Raw genomic sequence first — 23,873 nt, forward strand, 5'->3', positions numbered from 1 at the left:
TGATGATGATGTGTCAACGTGGGTTCATCAATTGCAACAAATGTACCATCCTGGTGCGGGATACTGATAACAGAGGCTATGCATGTGTTGAGGAAGGCATCAATGAAGTATCTCCGTACCTTTCTCTTAATTTTGCTGTGAACCTAAAATTGCTCTAAAAAAATCTTAAATAATATATGTGCCAATGCATATCACACGTATACACAAATATAAAGAGCTGAAGAAAATCCTGCAGTCAAAGAATAGTGAGATTTTTTACTTCTCTGAAGATGAGAAATGTAAAATTGAAAGAAAAAGAACCACATATGGGCAAATGGCCCTTTTAAAGAATGGGAACCTACCTATTAATAATCATGATCTAATCAATGCCCTCTGAACATAGACAATCCTATTAATCATTTCTCTTCCCTGGGGAATGGTGTAAAAAGATAAGGAGAAGGAAGCCAAAACTTTCTTTCTTTGCAATATGAAACAGATAATATAATAGAAGGTATTTAATAATGTACACAATTTTTTAGAAAACTTCAAATTGGGAAATATAGTTTCATGGTAGACGTGTATTGAATGTGAATATGAGCTTACTTTAATTCCTCCTAGAATTTAGTTGTTGGTTAATATACAGAGTAAGTTTTAACTAGGGACAATTAATTTTTATCCAGTGTTTATCTCTTTCTGTCTGGCTTTCCTTATAAAAACTGTGTAATTTAGTTATTGTTTTCTCCATTATATAAAGATATTGAGCTAGAGCAAGATTAGGTAACTTATCAAGGTATCAAAGCTGTTCTTTGACTTGGAAAAAAAAAAAAGAAAAAGAAGTGTAATCATCACTTGAATAGTTTGGATATTTTTTCCTTCTAAATCTCATGTTGAAATTTGATCCCAGTTTTAGAGGTGGGTTCTAGTGGGTGGTGTCTGGGTCATGGGTGTGGATCCATCATGAATAAATTAATGCCTTGCTGTTGGTGGGGGCAGGGAGCATGGTACAGGGGTGACTGAGTTCCTGCTTTGTTAGTTCCCACTGAAACTGATTGACAAAAAGGGCCTGGCACCTCTCTCTTCTCTCTCTTTCTCTCTCTCACCATGTGATCTATGCGTGCCTGTTCCCGTCTGCTTGCACTAAGAATGGAAACAGCCTAAGTTCCTCACCAGAAGCAGAGGCTGGCACCATGTTTGTTATGCAGCCTGCAGAACCGTGAGTCAAATAAATTTCCTTTCTGTATAATTTGTCCAGCCTCAGGTATTCCTTTAGAGCAACATAAACAAAGACAATACTTAACATACTGTATAGTATTACAATTAGATGGTCAAAATATGTGTACTCCCAGCAGCTATGTTCTTGGCTGCCTGAGAGATTGGGAGTGTTAGGATGATTTACTAAGTAAGACAGGGACTGTAAATGGATATTGTTATTTGGGTGAGAATCCAAGGAGCTGCCTAATATTTTAAGATTAAATAAATCAGAGCAACATGTAATTTTCTTAATTGATTTATGTGAATTTCTATATGCAGCTTCTATAATTTATGTGCATTTGTATTTGCTTTATTTATGTATACAGCCATAGCTTTGAAGAACCAGAAGAAAAATGTCACATTTTCTTTGCTAAAGGGTTGGGAAAGATTGATTTAAGAGTAGAATTAAATTTGAAGCACTTTTTACTTTCTGATTTAGTGGTGGCTTTGAGGATGATGATGTTTGGACTTTCTGCTTCCACCTCCTACTTAGAAAATCTAGTCTCTGAACGAAACAACAAAAAAAAAGAATTAAGGGGTTTGTTTTTGAGAACTGGAGTTGGCAAATATACCAATGTGTTTATGGTAGCAAATGAAACATTCAAAAGGAAAATGGAATTCCCTTTAAAATTAACTAATTAGATCAGGACAAGAAAAAAAGCATGAGGAATTTATGTTTGGCTTTGTCATTATATATTTGCAAAACACTATAAATAAATACATTTAGATTGCAAAGTCTGTAAGTTTTCTCTGGGTGCTTTATTTGGTCATGTTTACTTCGTTGATGAAGCCAGGAAAATTAGAAATGCAGTATTTTTGTGATCTCATAAAGAAACTTTCTCCTCTCATTTCTTCATTTACTACACCAGATAGGATTATGGCAGCTTATCAGCCAAATATATTGCAGGAAGTGCAGGGCCTCTTTCTTAACGATACATCAAATAATGCCTGTGCCCTTCACGGCCTGGAGTCTGAAAATGTCAGAGCTTTCTATTTATGAGAGATTGGTTGAAGTCTTTTTCAGACTCCTAATTACAAATATGGTGAACTTGTTGCCATAGTTTTTCTTCGGATGCGTCGCAAGCAGTTGGTGTGCCGCTTCTGTATTATTTGAGGTCATGGATCACTGAGAAATTAACTAAATAGGAAAATTGCCATTTTTCCAACAAACTTACTTAGGTAAAAGTTATTTCAAGTTTCATGGTCTGATGCAACAAGCTGTTTGCTTAAGACATTGTTTCCTCTTAGAATAAGCTTGAAGAACTTTTTTTTTAATGAAATGGGTCAGGCAATGACCACAGGTTTTTGACAGATCATAATTTTACATGATTCATGTTGGAAGTAAAAGCACTATTACATACTCAATATGTAATAATTTGTGTTTTCAAACACAAAATGTTTAACATTTTATATATATGTGTATATATATGTGTGTATATATATGCATATATATGTGTGTATATATGTGTATATATATGTGTATATATATGTGTATATACATGTGTGTATATATGTGTGTGTATATATGTGTGTGTGTGTGTGTGTGTGTGTATATATATATATATTTTTTTTTTTTTTTTTTTTTGAGACAGAGTCTTGCTCAAGTTGCCCAGGCTGGAGTGCAATGGCGCAATCTCGGCTCACTGCAAGCCCCACCTCGCAGGTTCAGGCCATTCTCCTGCCTCAGCCTCCCAAGTAGCTGGGACTACAGGTGCCCGCCACCATGCCTGGCTAATTTTTTTTGTATTTTTAGTAGAGACGGGGTTTCACCGTGTTAGCCAGGATGGTCTCGATCTCCTGACTTCATGATCCACCCGCCTTGGTCTCTCAAAGTGCTGGGATTACAGGCATGAGCCACTGTGCCCGGCCTATGTATCTTATAGTTCAATCATGTGAAGCAAAGTAGGATAATATTTAAATATATAGTACTGGTATTTCAGTTATGTTTACATATGGCCCACTAACCATTTATAATAGAACAATTTATCAGAGGATATTTGCCAATAATATGAAACCAAACAATTTAGTATATTGAATTAATTAGCTAACTAACTTTAACCCCTTTTACCCAAATTGATTTAACTCTGTAGTTATAGCTATAAGTCATTTTGAAAACCAGAGATATTTACAACATTTAGGGTGAGGGGAGAGATAGGATATACAAAAATTAAATGATTTCCCAAAGACATGCTATTTGAGTAAAAAAGATATTTCAGAATTGTGGTGCTAGGGATTTAGGGGACATCGTTGGTGCCCAGCCAAGTTAGTGTAAGCATTAGATCCTAACAGTTTCCAGCTAGCTCCTTTTGAGAGACTGGCTCTTGTCAGGATGCTAAATGGGAGTCAGGTTATCAGACTCAACTTCAGACAAAGCCTGCAGTCAATGACTGACTCACAAGGGTTACAGTAGGCCAGGCCCTGTTGCAAGTGACAAACTCCGTGCTCAGAAGCTCCCTGTGAGATCAGGCCATAGCTATAGCCTTCCTGAGACACATCTTTATTTTGTTCCTTTCTTTGCTCTTGATATGGTTTGGATCTTTGCCCCCATCCAAATATCATGTCAAATTATAATACCCAGTGTTTGAGGTGGGGCCTAATGGGAGGTGACTGAATCATGGGGGCAGAGTTTTCATGAATGGTTTAGCACCATCCTCTTGGTGCTGTTCTTGCGATAGTGAGTGAGTGAGTTATTATAAGGTATGGTTGTTTTGAAAGTGTGTAGCACCTCCCGTCTCTCTCTCTTCCTTTTGCTCCTGCCACGCAGATGCCTCATTTCTCCTTTGCCTTCCACCATGATTAAAAACTCCCTGAGGCCTCCCCAGAAGCAGAAGCTGCTATGCTTCCTGTATAGCCCGCAGAACTGTGAGCCAATTAAACATCTCTTCTTTGTAAATTACCCAGTCTCAGGTATTTCTTTATAGCAGTGCAAGAACGTACTAATACAGCTCTCTTCTACCTTCACTTCTGCTTTCTTGAGAGTACTCCCTCAATAAATCATGTGTAAGAAATTCATGTTTCAGGCCTTACCCCTAGGGATCCCAATCTGAAACCATGAAATTAACCAACTATTACGAAAATAAAAAATAAAATTTTTTCACAAACCTGTTTTTTTCTTCAGAAGAATTAGTGAATCTTAAAATAGTCAGGTTGGGTCTACAGACAAAACAGGCTTGTTTGTTTTCCCTGGATTGATTGTTACTAACCCCACTGTATTATACACTTACTTTGTGTTTTGACATTGTTGCAATCTTTCCTCAGAGCAAAGAATCCTGGAGAAAGTGGGCCTATTTAATGTATGTTTATATTTACATGATTATGAAAGCCAAAAGGCAAAAGGTAAGGCACTTTTAGAATCAGTATGGCACACATTCTTTATTCCTGATTAGTATTGAAATAACAGTCTTTATACAATTATGATAATGATATAAAAAATAGATTTTCCTCATCTAAATGTTGATCCTTACCTCTTAGTAATCATAAATATTGCTCTTGAAAGCCAGAAGTCTGTAAACCATCATGATTTTCCTGTTGCCACCATAACAAATTACCACAAACTTGATGACTGAAAACAATAAAACTTTATTCTCTTATAGTTTTCTGGGAGTCAGAAGTCCAAAATCAGTTTCACTTAAGCTAAAGTCAAGTTGTTGGCAGGCCTGTTTCCTTGTGGAGACTGTGAGGGGATAATCCACTTCCTTTTATTTTTCAGCTCCTTGTGGCTGTGCGTATTCCTTGGCTTGTGGCCCCTTCTTCCTTCTTTAAAGCGCATCACTTCAATCTCTGCTTCTTTTATCACCTCTCTTCTCAGGTTCTGAAGTGAAAACTTCCTAGGTTTTTTTCTTAGACACTTGTGATTACTTTTAGAGCTCACAGGGATAATACAAGATAATCTCAACATCCTTACTTTATCTCTATTTTATCTTTCTCACTAACTTAATCCATCTGCAAATCTCTATTGTCATAAAAGGGAATATTTGTACCTTCTGGGGTTTAGAATTTAGATATCCTTGGGACTATTTTTTTTTCAGCCTTACACAGGTACTATTATGAAATAAAAAAATAAATTTTTTCACAAATCTGAATGCATATACTGTTTGTTTTCTTCAGAAGAATTAGTGAATCTTAAAATAGTCAGGTTGGGTCTACACACAAAACAGTCTTGTTTGTTTTCCCTGGATTGATTGTTACTAATCCCACTGTATTATACACTTACTTTGTGTTTCAACATTGTTTTAATATTTCCTCGGACCAAAGAATACTGCAAACCATAATGAGATGGGAGGTGATAAAAGAAGCACAGCCACAGGAGCTGAAAAATAAAAGGAAGTGGATTATCCCCTCACAGCCTCCACAAGAAACAGGCCTACCGACAACTTGAATTTAGCTTAAGTGAAACTGATTTTGGACTTCTGACTCCAAGAAAACTATAAGAGAATAAAGTTTTATTGTTTTCAGTCATCAAGTTTGTGGTAATTTGTTATAGTGGCAACAGGAAAATCTTACAGTACCCACCTATTTTTAAGTTAGGTTTAAGTAACATAACGGACACACATCCCAAGAACTGTGCCTTGGATGGTGAGCACTCTTCCAGTATTGGAGTTAAAGTTCACATTTCATGATGCATGACAGAAGTTGGATGTTTGATTTGCTAAGTTTTACCTCTGAGTACCTTCTCCCTCAGGACTGGGTACTCTGCTACCACTGATACAACAGAGCATCCACACAAAAAATAACAACTCAAAGGTAAAATGAAAGGCTGAATTACTAGTATTTATAAAAAAACACAGATATTTATTTATTCTTTGTATGTGTATATAAACCATGCATAATACCATAATAAAGGACAGATAAATATAACATTAGAACATAGACGATAGTAACCATTTGCTATAATTCTGAGCCTCATGTTGAATAAACTCTTTCTGCTAATCAGTCAGGTCTCAGTAAAAGCATGCTATAACTCTACCAGGGCAAAAAGTGTTGCATTTATCAAAATAATTAAATACATATGCAAAACAGATATAAACTCTCAAAAAAAGCTGAATGCTATTCATGTTGACTGCCAAATTGAAGAAAAGTCAGTATTTTTGTGTCTTTCTATTTCATCTTCTCCCTTATTTAACAAAAGAAAAACTCTAACAGAAGACAATTGTCAAAAGATTGTGGTTTATTTTTATACAGGTAAAATAAGCAAGGTGTCCCTATCTACAGCTTTATTTTGTCTAGGATACACTTATGTTGTTTCCCTGAAGAATTAGCCCCACAGAATGAACCCAATTTTATTGTTCTTCATCTATTTAGTAATATCACACCTATAGATTCAGTGGCAATCAATATATGATTACATGAATAAGAATTTAGAATCTTACAATTTTTACTAACAAAATGGTTAGTAACCTGCAGCTTGGCAATGAAAATTTAAGTTCATATGTTACAAAATAGTATAGGTATCCAGAGGGAGGGAATACATGTGAAAAGCAAATAGAAGAAGCAAAATTTAGCATTTGCTCCTAAAATAAATCTCATATCTATTCAATGATATCACTAGCATTTAAATCCTTAAAAAAAATGAACCAATCACACATTAAAACTGGAAAATAGAATTGCTTTCAATTTTAAATATACATGAGCATATATATCCTCTAGGGAAAGCAAAATAGGAAATGTCATTGCAAGTAAGCTACACGTGAGCACTCAATTCCTCCTTAAAAAATAGAGGAAAATAATTTGCATTCTCTGTCAATCTAGCTCAGCATGTAGCTGGGCCTGTCTCAGCAGCGGCAGTCATGTGAGGAGAACCATTTAGATGCAACATTTACTTTGGCACAGGTTTGGTTCCACATTCAGGTTTTCCTCCAGATGGACTATCTCCATGTGCACACAGGTCTGCCTCTTAATTCAACTACTGAAATTAGGGACAATATCTGCAAGAGCACTTGGGTAATAAGAGAACCAGCAGGAGCAGAAGTGGGTATCGGTAAGCCTTTTGTGCTTCTCACTTTCTTCCCAATGCCTGGATACTTTGCAAAGAATCTATCTTACTCTGCAATCGAGTTCTGATAACTGCAGCTTTAGAATAAATTGTATCTGCACATGGCCATTGTATCAGCATTGATCATCTGGTTTGTTATGAATTTCTGATGAGCCATCAAAGCATATGCGTGAATTGTTAAAAAGTATCAAATAACCAGCAGAGTGTCCTGAGGTACAATACCTCAATTGATTAAAGTTAATGTCTTATTTTAGGTTTCTTGAAAAGTAACTTTTAGAACGAATATAAAAATATATTTAGATTTGGGGTGCTAGGCTGGCCCCTCAGGGTGTCAAACCCTGAAAGGAATATGAATAAATTTAATGCATTGAGAATGCTGTTCAGAAGGATAAGTTACACAAATAGCAATGAAAATAATGCTATAAAACAATTCATAGTTATAGATAATGAGCAACTGCTACAGAATAAGAGAGATATGAGTTTGGATTGGGATCTGCATTAAACAGAATGGTGGCCACCAAAATTGTTCAATTTTTAATCCAAGGAACCCATAAATATGTTATCTGGCAAGGGAGAATTAAAGTTGATAATCAGATAATATGAAAATAAGGAGATTATTCTTGATTATCAAAGTAGACACAATATAATCACAAAGGTCATTTAACTGGAATTGTGAAATCAGTATCAGAAATTTAAAGATGCTACACTGTTGTGTTTGAAGATGAAAAAAGCGGCCCCAAGCCAATGAATTTAGGCAGCAGTAGCTAGGAGCTGGAAAAAGCAAGAAAATGGGTACTTCCGTAGACATTTGAAAATAAATATATCCTTGCAGACACTTGATTTTGGCTCAGTAAGACTCATTTCAGGTGTCTAATTTTCAGAATAATAAGAACATACCTTTGTGCTGTTTAAGCAACTAAATGTGTGGTAATTTGATACAGCCACAATGGGAAACTAATATTGAGTCCTAGAATAAGCACAAAGTAAAGAAGTATGAATGTTCAATGTATCTTTGGTAACAAAAATAACTTCAGCTGATTATTGGTTTTGTGAAAGGATGTTCTGAGAAATAAGACGGGAAAGCATAAATTGGATCACTTCATTGTGAAGGTAAGAAACATAGGTATCTCTCAGGTAGTGAGGGGAAGTAAGAAGAGCTATCAACTTTTCCTACTTATACAATCCTTCATGAATGTTTTTTAGTGCAAACCAACTTGCTTTCATATTCTTTCTTTTCTTTTTTTTTAGTGTGAGTCATATTATCTCACCCAGCCCCCATATGTCAACATTTTAATGTAAAACCATTTTGTTTTATTTCCCTTCATCATGTAGAGGAATAATCTTTGAGTATGTTACAGGATAAAGATAAATATTTCTCTAAGATTTATATAGGCTTACTGGTATTTATATAAACAATACAAACATTTCTTATTTACAATTAATATCTATACAGAAATTTAAAAAATAAAAAGTGCTTTTATATTTACCATCTCAAAATGTTATTAATTGTAAATAAGAAATGTTCGTGTTGTTTATATAAATACCAGGAAACCCATAAAAATCACATATTTAATTCTTCATTCTCATCTACATGATCCCTTGTTTTCCAGTACAAAATCTAGAGGATGTAGGTTAAGAAGTAGGCATTTTTAAAAAAACTTCATATGCAGTAACAGTTACTATGTGTATATGACATATCGGATTATTGCCACATACTTGTATTAATTTGTAATGCATATAGAGTTTTTCTAAGCCTACTTTGTTTTCTCACATCCTCCAAATGAAGGAAATAAAGTGTCTTTTTAAATGGAAGATCAGGGAAATTAGTTAAAATGCACTTAAATAAAAATGTTCATATATGGGGGATGGGTGAGAGCTGCAGAATAATATATAAATTAAGATTAGATATAATAAACTAATATCTATTAGTGATACTACATTTATTAGGATATCCTGTGACATAGATATTAAAACTCACATGGATGCATGTTTATATATAAAATATATATATAAGCATATATTATATATTTTTATATATTTATTTATATTGCTATGATCATCTCTATAGATGGGTCTGGGTCGAGTTTCATACTGCTATCAAGTACCTGACCAGGATTCAAATGTGAATCTCCTATCTCTAAATCTTTCGCTCAGAGACTCTTCTATAATTTCTTCAATGAGAAACCAGAAGCAATTTACTTCTTGAGGTCTGGGAATAAAGACATGAAATAGTTCCTACGTATAGTGCCTATAGGATAAGGTTTGTGGCTTAGAACCATGGATAAACAAGTGGTGAAGGGCTGGAGAGTTTTAGCTCTGGGACTTTACCTGCTCCTTCTTGTTTTTCACTTCCTTTTGCCTCTGACAATTTGTCACCTTATATCTCTCAGAACTATTGTCTGTGTGTGGTGTATGTGTGAGTGTGCACAACTACACATGTGCACAGCGAGGGCAAATATTTGAGCTTAAAAAAGTTGTTAATTTACTTGCCAAATACATTGTTTTCATAGTGAAATGTATTACTAAATGCAATACAACAAGTCTGTAATTTATTTACATGATAAAATGTTAAAAACATTTCACTCACAGTAGGATACTTTGTATCTTCAAACCATCCAGGGATTAAGCTTACTGTTTCTTAGGTAATAGTTCTATTCCCCACCACTTGTGGAAAAGTTGCAAATGTATTTACAGTTTATAATATATTTCTATGTACTTCCTTTTATTTAATACTCATAATTAAATGAGTAAGTACATGTAAAGAGCTGAGCATGATTGCTACCTAGTGCTGCAAACCAAAAAGTAGAATTCTAACCACCCCCCACCAACTGAATGAACTCTTCCTCTTGGCCAAGGGCATTCTAAAGTCAACCTGAAACACTAGTTGGTCATAATGGGAAGTGGGGGTTGGACATGCCTAATTATACCTTCCTCCCTTTGGAAATCAGGCACAACAGACCAGCATTAATATTAAAATGGAGATCTTATGACTGACGGAACGGACTGGTTATGTCTGATAGGAGACATTTACAATCTATTCTCTCTGAGCCTACTACGTGGAAGCTTTATCTTCATAATAACAACCTTGGTCTCCAAAACCCTTTATCTTAACCCAGATATCACTTTCTTCTATTGATTCTAGGTCTTTAGATAAATTCTTTCTACCAATTACTGATCAAAAAATCTTCAAATCCACCTACGACCTGGAAGGCCCTCCCTCCACTATGAGTTGTCCTACCTTTCTGGACTGAACCAACGTACATATTTAAAGTATGGATTGATGTCTTATGTCTCCCTAAAATATAAAACCAAGGTATAGCCCAAACACCTCAGGCACATGCTGTCATGACCCTCCGAGGCTGTGTCATAGTCATGTCCTTAACCTTGGCAAAATAAACTTCTAAATTGATTGTCTCAGACTTTATGGGTTTATAGTGCTCAAAAATTATTATCTATTATGGATACTACCTTTATTAGGGTATCCTGTGGCATATATATTAATATTCAAAGGACTGCATGTTAAGATGGCATGGAAAAGAGATAATATACTTGCCTGCAACTGGACTGTTTGCAAATAGTTGTCTTACATTCCTTTTTTAAAGCAATGCCTGGCCCATTCTAGTTGTTCAGTAACAATCTTTTAGATGAATCATTAATTGACAGATGGGCTCCTTATCTCAAGGTTTTACATACTATGCATATAATTCAGTAAGGTGGAAGTCATATAATATTTCTAGTTAAAATACCTTTGAGCCTATCTGTTTAGTCCTTATGATATGGGAGTGGGGCAGGGAAGTTCTTGGTAGAGAAGGGTGGGTCCTTTGTAAGGGCTCCACCCCAAGGCCTGTGCCCCGGGATCTAGTTGACGTCAGGCATTTTTGTTTTTGTGCCCAAATGTTGCATTTCCCAAGACTACCCTGGCCTGCCACACCCCCGTGCTGTGACCCTAGCTGGCAGAGACACAAGCGGCTGGACATCACAAGGAACACACTGGCAGAAGAGCATACTGACAGGCACTGGCAGGCACCAGCAGTGTGGCAGGTCATCAACCGGCAGAACAATGTGGAGTTTGGCTGGGGCAGCTGGAGGAAAGCCTGGCCACTGAGTGCCCTGACTCCAGGGGAAAACCACCTTCCCACTCCATCTCCTTTCTGGCTCCCCCATCTGCTGAGAGCTACTTCCACTCAATAAAACCTTGCACTCATTCTCCAAACCCATGTGTTATATAATTCTTATGGTGCACCAAGGCAAGAAACCCTGGGATACAGAAAGCCCTCTGTCCTTGAGTAAGGAAGGCAGGCAGTCTTATTGAGCTGACTAACACAAGCTGCCTAGGGACGGCTAAACTGAAAGAACACACTGTAACACATGCCCACTGGGGCTTCAGCTATAAACATTCACCCCTAGACACTGCTGTGGGGTCAGAGCCCCACAGCCTGCCCATCTGCATGCTTCCCTAGAGGTGTGAGCAGTGGGGCACCAAAGAAGCCAGCCACATCCCCATCACATGCCCTGCAAGGGTGACAAGGGAAGGTTTCCTGTTTCACTTATAGTAACATCACTTAGTTTTTCTTTGAAATGTTACATTCACCATAAGGTATTTAAAATAATGTACTCAACCTCAAGTTGTTTTTGCTTTCTCTTCTAACATGAAGTTCATGAATCAGTCGCTATAATGTCTCTGTTTAGGCTTGGGAGAAAAATTTTTAACTTCTCTAAATCTAATAAAAGTTTTATGTTCATATACATGTTTTTTTGTGATGACTCTCCATACTTGTTGTCAGATTGTCAGAGATATTATTGATCAAAAATATAATTAAGAAGTAGTGTTGTCCTTGGTTGGGTTGTAATTACCACATTACAAGGAATTGAGATCTCAGGATATTAGACTTGCAAAGAAAAGAAGGAAGGAAGAAAGGAAATGAGAGAGAGAGAGAAAGGAAAAGATAGGAAAAAAATGAAGAAAAAGGGAAGAAAGGAAAGAGAGACCGAAGGGAAGGATTTAGATTTAACACTGTAAAAGAATGAGGAAAATAATTTTCTGAATAATTTAAAGTACTTCATTATGAAATCTCTTATTGATCCAACATTTTGTAAGCCTTTTTCTATTCCAAATTTCTTCAGTAAAATGTATGCAAAATTATTTCATTCCAGCAATGTTTCTAATATGCTTTAAGCCTGAAAATGTTGCAACTTACAGTTAATCATTTTTTGATTTATGTATTTAATATAGTTTAGCATGCAATGTTATGATGAGTTAACCTGACCTAATTGACATGAGATATATGAGAAAACTTTCTGTTCTGACTCAAGTGCCAAAGACTAATTTTATGGGGCAGAAAGCATAGTAGAGTTTAAATAATCAGGACTTAGAAATGAAGACATAGAAAAAAACCACATCATTAATATACAAATAATGTGCACATACACAGAGTTCAAATTATACCCCAGTGCAGAGCAGAATCTGAAATAGTCTCCAGCACTTGAAAAATAATCGATTTTCATTTACTATGATTAGAACCATTATTGTTCAAATACTACTGTAAAGACTCACATGTGATTATAACTCCTCCTTTGATTTGATGAGTCTCCTTTTCCTCCTATGAATTCTTTTTCAAATATTTTACTATTAAAATTGTATTTTGCAAAACTTGGATTTCACACTTCTCACTAGTTGGGGAGTAAAGTAGGCCATAAATCACTGCTATGCAAAACAGTTTTTCTTAATTTAATTTCCTTCTCCTTAGAACCCATTCAGTAATTACATTAGTAGCTTGATGTGCCCTGGAATAAGTATATGACTATAATGCTTAGCCTAAATTGTTTTGATAACAAATTTGCAGAACTAGGACGCAGTTATATTGGTTTTTTTAGAATACCAGATGCTTGAATCTTGGAATATCAACTACCTCCCAGTCATTTCCTAAGCCATTTGTGCATGATCAAAAGAAATTTATCATCATTTCCTCAGAAAGAGTTGGCTTAAGCTGTGTGGTAGACCTTCTGTGCCTTACTAATTTAGCTCCACGTGTCTCTGAGATATGGATGCTCTCTTCTGGTTACTCTTAGAAATACCCTTCAGAATCTGCAACACAACATTTAGTAGTCAAAGCCCTAGAACAGCATATAGCCATTGAGTTCTATGGCTCTCACTGAAATCACAGAGCTAAAATAAAGTTCTATGACTTTTTAAATAAATGAACTTGAAATAGTTATTGAATAGCATATCTGTTTATGGCTCCATTGGGATTGCCATGAGCTTCATTATATATGGTTTCAACAGATGTGTCTGCATCAAACTATTGAGGTCGCTAATAGTGTTTGAGTTCATATAAAGGAAACTCACTGGATGTGTTTTGAATATATGAATATGTTAATTTTTAACACAGAGAAGCGGGAGAGTTTGGGAAATTAAATTGTATCACTTTTTTTTTAGATTCTCTGATAGGGTACCTATAATAAACCTTATTAGTACCAACTTCAATATTTTCTAATCTGTGACAATTTAATCATATATTAGCCTGTAACATAATTTGTTGAGAAAAATATAGTTTAGAGAAAAGAAACAATTGACTACATGTATTTTCTTAGACAATAATTATTCTATTTAATATACAATATGCTATATCATAGTATTATGTTAGAAAAATAACTTCAGAAGTACACGTGTATAATATTGTATGCTTATGTGACCACTGTGGTATTTAAGATATTATATAAAATCTCAACTGGAAGTCATCAGGTGAATAGTTCAGGCTAACTTTCCTTTATCTTTTTATTGATGTAGGTAAATTATTACATTAGTAAAACAAAACAAAGCAAACACTTGTATTTCTTTGGCTTTGAACTTTTCCATATTACACATTAACAAAGTATATGCTATAGAATCAAGAAACATCACTGTCATTCATACTCATTAAAGAGAATATAAAGAATGGGAAACATGATGTTAAAGGTTTGCATTGAAAGTTAAAAAAAAAAGCACACTAATTCAGAATTGAGGTCTTCCGAATAATTATAATTGAAATTCATTATGTAGGACATATATCAGGCAGAAATCAACTAGGTTTTCTGACTTAATAAGTTTGTTTAATGAAAATATGGAGAATAAATTGGGGGGAAAAGTTCAAGAATTGTTTTTACCTCATTATAAATGTCCATCAATATGGCTTTAAAATGTTTATCTTTCACACAGGTGACAAAATTAATCCTTCATAGTTTGATGGAATTTTTATCTCATTGCTTTTTCTCAATTAGCAGTAAGCACTGATAATGTAGAATTGAACACTTGTACAATGCTGCCCTTTGATGAAAATTTTGTCCTTTTTCTCTGACATTATTTTTTTCTGAACCAGTTTCTCTTGAAAAATCAATAACCATAGCACATTCATTGATTTTTTCCTTATCAATAGCACCAACTCTCTGATTCAAAATATACAAGTACTCTTTATTGCTCTCCATTATTCAAAATGTTCATTTAATTACATTTGCCATGTTCTTTAATATAGTTTACTTTAAACTAACTTTACATACAATTATCAAAAGTTTAAATGTAAGACACACCATATAGTTACCTTGTACCACAAAATTATCAAGATCTAAATCTTGTTTTTCTTTTCTTTTTAAATACACTTGCTCATTTAGTTGGTGACACTTCAAGATAATCCTCAAATGTAATCAGGCAGATGCACTGTAATTCTTAAAAATAAGTTAGAACAAAACAATTAATGCAACAAAATAAAAGCAAAAATGAAGAATGATGAACTAAAATGTACCTTAGCCAAAATAGACATCATCCATAATAAAGTTATAATACCCAGATTTCTTTATTAAACTCCCATATTTCCATAATTCTTTTATTTTTACTGGTTCTCAACTTTGAATTCTTTCCACAGTGCCATTTCTTATGTTCTTCAGTGGATTCTTAATGCATCTTGTTCTGACATACAGATATTGACTTCACTATTCTCAACTCCATGAACACAACCTGACATTTCTCTGCTTCTCTAATGATCATTTCCTCCAGGCTTCTGATTTTTATTTTACAACCCCCACCTTTGAACCTTCTTCTTCCTTTGACTCCTTTTCTGCCTCATTGACTAATTATTATTATTATTATATTATTTTGAGATGGAATCTTGCTCTGTTGCCCAGGCTGGAGTGCAGTGGCTCAATCTTGGCTCACTGCAACCCCCTCCTCCTGTGTTCAGACGATTTTCCTGCCTCAGCCTCCCAAACAGCTGGGATTACAGGCGCATGCCACCACGACTGGCTAATTTTTGTGTTTTTAGTAGAGACAGGGTTTCACCACGTTGGCCAGGCTGACCAACAAGTGATTCGCCCACCTCGACCTCCCAAAGTGCTGGGATTACAGGCATGAGCCACCGCACCCGGCCTAATTTTTTTTTTTCCAATGCTTAGCTGTGATGGTGAGGAATATGAAGTTGGGAGAGGTGGGTGTGGTATTAAAATTTTTATTAAGAAAACAAAAACATTTATTGAATTAAAATTATAGCTCAATTACAGCTCAACATATTTATTTATTTTGTAACATACTTTTCTTTGAGTTGTAATTCTTCATCCAAATCTGATATTTATAAAGGGCTTAAAACATGATTATCATATATTTTACAATATGTCCTACTTCTTGTGATTTACTTACCTGTATTTTGCCAGATGATCAATAAAATTACTTTAAAAAATATCACTTGCAGATCTTGCAAAACAGTTGTCTAGTCAGAATTTGTCTGGTTGCAAATGGCAGGAACCCAAATAAACTAACTGAAGCAGAAAATGGTGGTTATAGGAAAGATCCTATATGAAATCACAGAATTAACAGAAGATAAGCAGGTATCATCTGCAGGGACTTTACTGACTGAAACTGCAGATTAAATACCATCAGCGTTCTGCCCCTCCTCGTCAATTTTTCTCTACTTGGCTAAATCCTTTCCCACTGCAGTTTTCTTTCTTTCTCTCTCCAAGTTCTAATAGATTACATTCTAAGGAAGGATTATGATTGGCCTGGATTGAGTCATAAGTCTACTCTTAATTGTTCTGCTTAGAGGCATAGGGAAATATGGTTGACCGGGTCTAGGCTACAGGTCCAGCTCCATAAATTATCAAAGCACTGGACTGGAACTCCCTCATAATATGGTTTAAGTGGGGAAGAAAATATTTCTTTAAAAGGATGGAGAAGTATCTGTTACCACAAAAAAAGTGAAATAGTGCTGGGAAGATAGAACCCAATTAAGAAGACCATAATATTTTGAATTTTATGAAGCCCTTTTTGTAGTAGACCATAAGTGATTACAGTAAAAAATAACATTTAGAGAAAAAAAAAGAAAGGAAATAATGAAAATGGGTAACAGAATTGTTCTGTTATCTTATGTATTCATTAGGCTGGGGACAGCTCTCTGAAAATAGGAGTAAATAGTGGCTCCTCGATAAACATCTTCTTGCCTACAGCATGTATGACTGCAAACACATTCCCACTTCAACTAATCCAAGATGAGAAGGATGACAAAATAAGGTATCACAAATTCATTGCCAAAATCATGACTTTCTGTATTAAAAACTTCATAGCATGCCTCTTTCTGTATCTCTATTTCTACTCAACGGTGAAACTTTTGAATATCATGAATTCTTGAGCGTGACAATAGCTTTGTGAAAGCTTCTACAGAACACAAAGGAGTTGATGAGATACTCTTCGGATACTTTTACAGATTTGTAGATTCTGATGAATTTTACTAAAAAGATTATAGTTCAAAACGGAAGTATACATGGGAAATATGAATTTATATGTGCAATCATACAAGTGATTCTTCCTCTTTATAGTTAAAAACGTACATGAAAAGATCCAGAATTGTAATTTTAAATTCAGAGCACTACCTTCGTTAGACTCAATATAGATTGTGATGAACCTTCCCTTTCAACATAATGTGCTTTTGTAAGACAATAAGAAATGATTATATATACATGAGGTTTCCTTCCCTTTTCAGTAAAGATATTTCTCTTCAAAATGTTGACATGATATTCAACAAATCTTGGATAGCTTGTATCATTCAGGCATCTAAAACAAGCTCATTTTGTCTTGTTTGTACAATGTATGAAATCTAAAATTTACTCAGAATTTGTTTAACCTTAAGATATATCACATGGAAAAAAAAGGTAAAATAATTCCCCAACGTACACGAAAAAAACATATTCTTAAAAAAAGAAAAAAATTGCAGGAGGGGTATTATTTGTAAAAATACTACACTGCCACCTTGTGGAGTGATTGACTGAAAAACCAGTCAAATAAATGTCACTGCCCAGTTTTCACCCCTAGAGGCTCAAACATGTCTCTTGAGGATTCAGGTAGGGGCTGTTATGTAAGTAATTTATAAATAACCACATAAATGGATACATTTTAGTAGCAGACTACATTGCTTATGAATAAACTTGTTATAAACAAATAGCCAATTATAACTAATTTCTTTATAGATATATTTATTTTTTAAAATGATTACATGCTCTGAAGTATATTTTACCTGGAAAACAGAAAATATCGAATTCAAGTCCTGCCTCTGCCATTACTAGCTGTTTATATTAAGGTTTTATAGCCCCAATTTTTATTTTTCAGAGAGAGTTATGCTTACATTGTATTTTAAAATATCATTTCTTGTATGTATAATTCTCCATTTGTCATTCTGTAAGACATCCTTTGAAAAAAATTTTTTCACATGCCAACTATTTTCTAGGCAATATACCTGATGCTTGGAAATTGATGAGGAAATAAAAACAAGCATGATATGGTATTATCTGTTTATGATGCTTAGTGAAAAAGTCTAGTAAAATGTCAGTCAAATTTAATTACAGTAAAATTTTGATATTTAGTAAAGGTTTAATCCCCCGGTTAATAATAAGAATTATATATTTATTTCAAGGTCTGATTGTACTACTTACAATTATAAACCATGAGACAATTATGTAGAGTATCAGCAGATTATTTTAATTTCTTTTTCAAAAAATAATATATTTCTAAAACAATTGAAGTTATATAACCACTGGAAACAAAATGGGCTTTGTAAAATGTAAATTTTTTGTTTGTTTGTTTGTTTGTTTTGTTTTTTTAAGATGGAGTCTTGCTCTGTCACCAGGCTGGAGTGCAGTGGCGCGATCTCGGTTCACTGCAAACTCCGCCTCCTGGGTTTCAGCTATTCTCCTGCCTCAGCCTCCTGAGTAGCTGGGATTACAGGAGACTGCCACCACGCCTGACTAATTTTTGTATTTTTAGTAGAGACGGGGTTTCACCAAGTTGGCCAAGATGGTCTCAATCTCTTGACCTTGCGATCCACCCACCTCGGCCTCCCAAAGTGCTGGGATTACAGGCGTGAGCCACTGCGCCTGGCTGTAAAATATAAATTTTGACAAGCAAAATTTTACTACAATGTAATTATGCAGCTAGATTTTCCTGGGAAGGGAAAATGTTTCACTAAATTTATATTCTTTCTGCATTCTTAATTATTTCAATATAACTTATATTATATTTACATGGAAATTCATTAGATTATTTCTATTTGTGCTTAGAAGTGAAACATTCAAAATACATTATGATTACATTTTTAGCCCACTTATAATATCAGATTTGGAAGAATTACTAATTTTTAAATTAAATCTTAATAGAGTTACTACCATAATACTACAATGTCATAGATTAATGATCACATATTACGTGTGTGTGTGTGTATGATTTGTGTTTCAATATACGTATTTCAAAGTGTCATTCATCCAAATATCTACCTCTTTTGTGCTAGCTACTTAGGGCCATTAGCTTTCATTTTTATTTTTCTACTAAATAATTGCACAATATCATGAGGGTATCTATGTGATGGACCTGCCATATCACCTTTTTCTCATTCTCTGGTTGACATTAATAATTAACATGATTATTTTCCTTGCTAATTATCTCATATTGTTTCACCTTCTCTCTTCCCAACAGAATATAAGGCAGCTTTAAACAATTGACCAGAAATATATGCAAATTGAAACCCATTGTCGATCTCTAATAATTGTGTTCTAAAATGATAGGTTAAGTTATTTAGTCCATATCACTTATAGTAATTCATGGCTAATACATGTTTAAGGATTATTCTTGTCATACTGTATTATGTATCTAAATGTAATTTTCTACTTCAGAACGTACAGTGAAGTGAAATATAATTGTGCAAAAGAAGCTGTCAAAAATATAAATAAGAGAGAACTATTAAACCAAAAAAACATAGAGACATAATTCCAAATTCTAAGTTTATGAAAAGACCTGGGGGATGATACCTTATTTATCTATCAAGAAACATTTGAAAAATATTTGAATAAAGTATAAGAAAAATAAGAATAACCAGTTATTTCTATCATTCATGATATTTCAAATAAATGTTGTTTCACTGTCCCCTTTCTAGAAGCATGGGCCTTAATGATTTGCAGAAGGACAGGTCTCCAGACGGTCTTTGCTGACCCAGTTCTTCTCCTCCTTGGTTACAATTATCAGACATTCCAAGAGGAACATTCTGAGATAAAGAGGAAATATGTGATACAGCCCAGTTTGTGTCCTCATTTCTCCCAGCATATGATGTTCTACAGTGCTTCAGCACAGTGACTCAGCTGGGGACTAGGGTATAAAACCCAGAGCAAAGAGCTTTTGGAGTCCCTCAGCAGCAGAGGTACATGGAGCACATGGTGATGAGACTCCATCTGCCCTGGGCAGTTGTACTGAACCTTTGAGGACTAACTCACTGTAGACCCAAGGCTTCTGTGTATACCTGCTGCCTATGTATGACTTCGCCTGACTTATGAGAGTGTTCTTTCTCACCAGACCATACCTAAGAACCTTTGCTATATTCCTTTTGGTAATGTATTTGCTTACCGCCTCCTTCACAAAAAAAGTTTCTAGGCATCAACTATACGCCACACAGGTTTCAGGTACTAGCTGTTTAATGGTGAGCAAGATGACAATAGCCCCTGCTTTTATGGAGATTACGGTCAGTCAGGAAGCAAATAAACTAAAATGCATAAATGCTGTGACAGGATAGATAATACAGGTGAATACAATAGGACATATCCTAACCTAGAAGGGCAAATAATGCATCCTGAAAGAAGTAGCCATTAGGTTATGCCAGAAAGATACCTGAGAATTATCTAGACTAAAAATAGAAATGGGAAATATTTCAAGAAGAGGTATTAGCATATACAGTCTTGGAGGCCAAGAAGAATTAGTTGGATTCAAGAAATTAAAAGGTGAGTGAGTATTGCTGGAGATTAAAGTGGAGGGGTGAAGTGACAAGAGGTGAATGTGGATACATGGGCAGGAGATACGGAAGAAGGGTCCTGAAAATATAATGAAAAGTTTGAACATTATACCAAATACAACTTGAAAGCCCTGACGTGATTCACTTTTCATGTTAGAGGAGCCACTCACCACCATTGTTGTAGACTATATTGGATAGTTGAAAACCGGAGGGAGGCAAAACAAGCAGATGATGGGAAAAGGTCTAAGCAAGAGGCGATAGTGACCTAAACTCAAATGATCATGGTGGAGATAGAGAAAAGACGGGGGTTCCCTGTGTGGACAGGTCGTGGTGCAATTATCAAAGTCAGAGATTGCTGTGAGAGGAGGAAGTTTGTGGAGTTAGATGGGCATAGAGAAGAACATGAGCTAGTTCAGTTTTGGATGTGTTGAGATTTTGATAGGGCCAACCAACAAATATATTAGGCTGGAAGTTTGAAAAACAAAATGTATCTGTGCTTTCTCTTTCTCTCTACAGAGAAATCATGGGAAAAACTGCCCATTTCTGTTTTGTCTACTTTGCTTTGGGAAGTGAGAGCTATACTCATTATCACCACATCCCCTGGCATCCAACTCCGTAAGTACTGTGAATTCCACTGGCTCTTAATTCTTGAAACTTTTGGTGAACTACAGACTTTCTGGTCTGTTACCAAGGCTGTATACCAGAGAGGAAAGTCTGGGAAGAGAGAATGTAATCACTGATGAAGAAGTTTTTAGTTAATATACAAAACATACTTTTAATCTTCAGACAAAATTGACATTTTTAAAATCACTGTAGAGATTTATTGATCCACAGAAGTTTTGCTACCATTAATATTTATAACTCGGAATGACAATGTCAAAGTCAACCGATACAGTCAACCACATCCAATAGCAATAACATTAGCTCGACGAAGTTTAATATAAAATCTTAAACAATTTTTAAATTGATTTAGTCTGAAAGTAAAAGATTTTATTTTTGAAGAGTGTCATAAATGCAAGTTGTAGTATTTCTGGAAGTATAAGGCAAATCGTTTTTTCAAAGAAAAACTTTTTTTTTTTTCCGGAGGCATGTTTGAGTGATAGAAATTGAGAAAATGAACAGTATTAAAGTGTCACAATTTCTTGATTTTTTTCATGCATTTTAATTAGTGACTATTGCAGATATATACTTCAGCATCTGTTTAATAAGTATATTACTTTAAACAATGAGTGTCGTGGAGAAAGTATACCACTTTCTCATTCCAGCTATCACCTCAATATTTGCTTAACACTTCACTGTGAAAGTTAGAAATAATGGAATAAAAGAAAAGCATGTTTATTAAGTTACATCTGAGGCCAGCTTTCTGAATTGTATTCTTTTAGATTTTTACTGGGTTTTATAATTTTTTTTCTCAATTTTTCTTAAAGAAATAAATCTTTAAGAGACAGCTGGAGGGAGCTACCTGGATCTTTCTCAATAATATTTTACATCATTTTACACCAGGGAAATCATTATCTGAATTTTTTTGTTTCTTAAACATGTTTTTATACTTTTATTACAAATATATAAATACCTAAATTATATTGTTTTCATTTTCATTTTAAATATTTATAGTTATTTATATTGCATATATGCAGCTTTAAATTCATATTCTTGTTTGAGATTATGGATTATGTTTATTTATTTATTTATTTGGAGATGGAGTTTTGCTCTTGTCCCAGGCTAGAGTACAATGTTGCTATCTCAGCTCTCACTGCAACCTCCACCTCCTGGGTTCAAGTAATTCTCCTGCCTCAGCCTCCCGAGTAGCTTGGAATACAGGTGCCTGCCACCACACCTGGCTAATTTTTGTATTTTCAGTAGAGACGGGGTTTCACCATGTTGGCCTGTCTGGTCTCAAACTCCTGACCTCAGGTCATCCTCCTGCCTCTGCCTCCCAAAGTGCTCGGATTACAGGTGTGAGCCACCGTGCCAGGCCGGTTTCATTTAACATTTATTTACATTAGCATGTGTAACTCTGGTTCACTTTGAAAGCTTATAAAATTTCACTGTATGATTATACTGCGGGTTAACCACTCTACTTTTGGTTGACATGTGGGAGGTTTTTCTTACATAGCTATGATAAGAACTGTTGCATTGAATAGTCATTTACATGCCTCATTTTCACATATAGGTGAGATTCCTGGAGTTTTATACCTACGAATGAAATTGCTAAAGTGCTAAAAATATGCATATTAAACTTTATCGTATATTGACAAGGTTGTGGAAAATTAATGAGTTAATTTATCTAATTGTATTTGGATTCCTCAGAATCTCAGATATCTTTTCTTCTTTTTAAGTCCATTTCACTAATTTATAATTTTCAGGAAAACTTACTTCACTTATTTCTTTTGAAAAAAAGTTCATATGTTTTAATATCTGTCATAAAAGTATTATGTCCTGATTTTTATTTGTGTATTAGTCTGCTTTCTGTTGCTAAAACAGAAAACATAGGACTGGACAATTTAAAAAGAATACAAATTTATTTCTCACAGTGCTGGAGGCCAGGAAGTTCAACATCAAGGTGCCAGTTTCTGATGAGGGCCTTTTTGCTACTTTCTACGGCAGAAAGTTGAAGAAAGAGCTAGAGAATGCAGTCAAGATCAAGAGCAGAGGGAGCCAACTCATCTTTATTTTTTTATTTTTGGAATGGAGTTTTGCTCTTATTGCCCAGGCTGGAGTGTAATGGTGCAATCTCGGCTCACTGCAACCTCTGCATCCCAGGTTCAAGTGATTCTCCAGCCTCAGCCTCCCGAGTAGCTGAGATTACAGGCACCCGCCACCACACCCAGCTAATTTTTGTACTTTTAGTAGAGACAGGGTTTCTCCATGTTGGCCAGGCTGGTTTCAAACTCCTGACCTCAGGTGATCTGCCAGCTTCAGCCTCCCAAAGTGTTGGGATTACAGGTGTGTGCCACCACACCCGGCCTCATCTTTTTAAAACAGGAACTTACTCCCTTGATAACTTATTCACTCTTGCAATATCAGCATTAATCTATTCATGATAGCAGAGCCTTTACGACCTAATTACCTTTCAACACCCCCATCTCTCAATATAGTTGCATTGGGGATTAAGTTCCAATAAATGAATTTTGGGGGACACCTGCAAACCATAGCAATACGTTTTTCTATGGCTGTTCTTATAGCTCACTTACTAATGCATATTACTAATATAGTTTAAATCTTTATTTAAATTGTGCTACATTTCAAACCTAAAGAGAACTACAGAAAATTATAAAAGACTACTTAACCTTTATTTAAATTAATATACATCAAAATATAATTAGAAATAAAAAATTAATCATAAGAAAAGTTATTTTCATATTTTC

General features: G+C 34.9%; 1 long non-coding RNA gene across 1 annotated transcript; it reads left to right on the plus strand.

The window, feature by feature from the left end:
- Positions 1–978: 978 nt before the first annotated feature.
- LOC104006095 (uncharacterized) lies at positions 979–23,873 on the plus strand. The gene is made up of 3 exons (XR_679663.3): positions 979–1,192; positions 21,022–21,120; positions 23,040–23,873. It is a non-coding gene; the product is annotated as an uncharacterized LOC104006095 (long non-coding RNA).

The sequence above is a fragment of the Pan troglodytes genome, chromosome 3 (assembly GCF_028858775.2).
Source record: "Pan troglodytes isolate AG18354 chromosome 3, NHGRI_mPanTro3-v2.0_pri, whole genome shotgun sequence".
Lineage (NCBI taxonomy): Eukaryota > Metazoa > Chordata > Mammalia > Primates > Hominidae > Pan > Pan troglodytes.